Below are 3,996 nucleotides of genomic sequence, written 5' to 3' on the forward strand. Positions count from 1 at the left end.
TTCTAGCTATACACTACACATCGGACACGGCCACAGCTTTTTCATCGGTCACCCACATCTGTCGAGACGTTAACTACGGCTGAATTATCCGCTATATACATGCAAATGGCGCTTCCATATTCTTCATCTGCCTATTCATACATGTGGGACGAGGCCTATACTATGGATCCTATGTATTCATAGAAACATGAAACATTGGAATTGTACTACTATTCGCAACCATAGCCACAGCATTCATAGGCTATGTACTGCCGTGAGGACAAATATCATTTTGAGGGGCAACTGTAATCACTAACCTTCTCTCCGCCATCCCCTATATCGGAACCAACTTAGTAGAGTGAATCTGAGGTGGCTTCTCAGTAGACAAAGCAACCTTAACACGATTCTTTGCATTTCATTTTATCTTTCCATTCATCATCGCAGCTCTAGCAATAGTACACCTCCTATTTCTACACGAAACCGGATCCAACAACCCCTCAGGAATCACATCAGACTCAGACAAAATTCCGTTTCACCCCTACTACACAATTAAAGATATCCTAGGAATCCTACTCCTGCTCCTAGTCTTAATATCACTAGTTTTATTTTCACCAGACCTATTAGGAGATCCAGACAACTACACCCCTGCAAACCCCCTAAACACCCCTCCACATATCAAACCTGAATGATACTTCCTATTCGCCTATGCCATCCTACGATCTATCCCTAATAAATTAGGAGGTGTACTCGCCCTAGTATTCTCCATCCTAATTTTAGCATTCATTCCATTCCTCCACACATCTAAGCAACGCAGTATAATATTCCGACCCCTCAGCCAATGCCTATTCTGACTTTTAGTCGCCGATCTTCTCACTTTAACTTGGATTGGAGGACAGCCAGTTGAACACCCTTTCATCATTATCGGACAGGTCGCCTCAATTCTATATTTCACCATCCTATTGATTCTAATGCCAACAATTAGCGTTATCGAAAATAATCTTCTAAAATGAAGAGTCTTTGTAGTATAATCATTACCTTGGTCTTGTAAACCAAAAATGGAGAGTAGTCGCCCTCCCTAAGACTCAAGGAAGAAGCTCTTGCTCCACCATCAGCACCCAAAGCTGAAATTCTTCTTAAACTATTCCCTGACACCCCCTACATTCATATATTGGACCACCTCTACTGTGCTATGTCAGTATCTCCAAAAAATCCTTCTTTCCCTCCCCTATGTACGTCGTGCATTAATGGCTTGCCCCATGCATATAAGCATGTACATGATATTATATCTTTACATAGGACATGTCTAGTCCAATTCCACAACCCATTGATCCTCAACAGTAACTAGATGCATATCACTTAGTCCAATAAGGGCTTAATCACCATGCCTCGAGAAACCATCAATCCTTGCCTGTAATGTCACTCTTCTCGCTCCGGGCCCATGCTAATGTGGGGGTTACTATCATGAAACTATACCTGGCATCTGGTTCTTACCTCAGGGCCATGACTCTATTTATTCCAATCCTACTAATTCTCGCAAATGGGACATCTCGATGGACTAGTGACTAATCAGCCCATGATCACACATAACTGTGGTGTCATGCATTTGGTATCTTTTATTTTTAGGGGGGGAATCTGCTATCACTCATCTATGACCGCAACGGCACTAACTCTAACTTATCTTCTGCTCTCAGGGAATATGCCCGTCGCGGCCCTAATGCAGTCAAATAACTTGTAGCTGGACTTATTCATTATCATTTATCAACTCACGCATAAAATCAAGGTGCTATTCAGTCAATGGTTTCAGGACATATAATTCTAGGACACACGTGTGTACACGTACGTACACGTGTGTACACGTACGTACACGTGTGTACACGTACGTACACGTGTGTACACGTACGTACACGTGTGTACACGTACGTACACGTGTGTACACGTACGTACACGTGTGTACACGTACGTACACGTGTGTACACGTACGTACACGTGTGTACACGTACGTACACGTGTGTACACGTACGTACACGTGTGTACACGTACGTACACGTGTGTACACGTACGTACACGTGTGTACACGTACGTACACGTGTGTACACGTACGTACACGTGTGTACACGTACGTACACGCGCAAGACATTAAGTTAACTTATACAAACCCCCCTTACCCCCCATAAACTCATGTCATCTATTATACACTTATTTATGTCCTGCCAAACCCCAAAAACAGGACTAAGTGCATACAATACTCACAAGCTTTATTTAAATTGTATACAAATGTATTGCTACTCTAGTTAACTTAACACAACAGTCTTACACGCATTCGATCTCGTGGTCTATCTATAGATAGCATCCCCTTTTTTTTTCCTCTCATATTTACTATGTATTTTATTTATTATACACACTACAATTTCAGTATAAGTTAATGTAGCTTAATTAATAAAGCAAGGCACTGAAAATGCCAAGATGAGTCGCACGACTCCATAAACACAAAGGTTTGGTCCTAGCCTTCCTATTAGTTCTTAGTAGACTTACACATGCAAGTCTCCACGCCCCAGTGAGAATGCCCTTAAAATCAGCAGTGATCTAAAGGAGCAGGTATCAAGCACACTCTTAAGTAGCTCATAACACCTTGCTAAGCCACACCCCCACGGGATACAGCAGTGATAAAAATTAAGCCATAAACGAAAGTTTGACTAAGCCATACTAAAAAGGGTTGGTAAATTTCGTGCCAGCCACCGCGGTCATACGATTAACCCAAACTAATAGGCCCACGGCGTAAAGCGTGTTTAAGATACCTTTGCACTAAAGTTAAAACTTAACTAAGCCGTAAAAAGCTACAGTTACCATAAAATAGACCACGAAAGTGACTTTATAATAATCTGACTACACGATAGCTAAGACCCAAACTGGGATTAGATACCCCACTATGCTTAGCCCTAAACATAGATAATTTTACAACAAAATAATTCGCCAGAGGACTACTAGCAATAGCTTAAAACTCAAAGGACTTGGCGGTGCTTTATATCCCTCTAGAGGAGCCTGTTCTATAATCGATAAACCCCGATAAACCTCACCACCCTTTGCTAATTCAGTCTATATACCGCCATCTTCAGCAAACCCTCAAAAGGTAGAATAGTAAGCACAATCATTTTACATAAAAAAGTTAGGTCAAGGTGTAACTTATGGGGTGGGAAGAAATGGGCTACATTTTCTACCCAAGAACATTCCACGAACGTTTTTATGAAATTAAAAACTGAAGGAGGATTTAGTAGTAAATTAAGAATAGAGAGCTTAATTGAATAGGGCCATGAAGCACGCACACACCGCCCGTCACCCTCCTCAAGTAATAAGACACAACCATAACCATATTAACTTAACTAAGACACAAGAGGAGACAAGTCGTAACAAGGTAAGCATACCGGAAGGTGTGCTTGGATTAATCAAAGTGTAGCTTAACTAAAGCGTCTGGCCTACACCCAGAAGATTTCATTACTTATGACCACTTTGAACAAAAGCTAGCCCAACTAACCCCAAACTTAAGTATCACAGACATATAAAGTAAAACATTTAGTTAAATAATAAAAGTATAGGAGATAGAAATTTTAATTGGAGCGATAGAGATAGTACCGTAAGGGAATGATGAAAGACATCTTAACAGTATTAAACAGCAAAGATTACCCCTTTTACCTTTTGCATAATGAACTAGCCAGAAACGACTTAACAAAGAGAACTTAAGCTAAGCTCCCCGAAACCAGACGAGCTACCCATAAACAATCTAAAAGGATCAACTCATCTATGTAGCAAAATAGTGAGAAGATTTGTGGGTAGAGGTGAAAAGCCTAACGAGCCTGGTGATAGCTGGTTGCCCACAAACAGAATTTTAGTTCAACTTTAAATTTACCTAAAAAAAAACAAAATTTTAATGTAAATTTAAAATATAGTCTAAGAAGGTACAGCTTCTTAGAATCAGGATACAACCTTTATTAGAGAGTATATACTAACATCACCATAGTTGGC

The 3,996-nt window shown here is 40.5% G+C and overlaps 1 pseudogene; it reads left to right on the plus strand.

Annotated features, from left to right (window-relative positions):
- The first annotated feature begins 2,466 nt into the window (after nt 1-2,466).
- LOC144310054 (18S ribosomal RNA) lies at nt 2,467-3,421 on the plus strand (annotated as a pseudogene).
- Nucleotides 3,422-3,996: the final 575 nt, after the last annotated feature.

This window comes from Canis aureus, unplaced genomic scaffold (assembly GCF_053574225.1).
Source record: "Canis aureus isolate CA01 unplaced genomic scaffold, VMU_Caureus_v.1.0 ptg000372l_RagTag, whole genome shotgun sequence".
Lineage (NCBI taxonomy): Eukaryota > Metazoa > Chordata > Mammalia > Carnivora > Canidae > Canis > Canis aureus.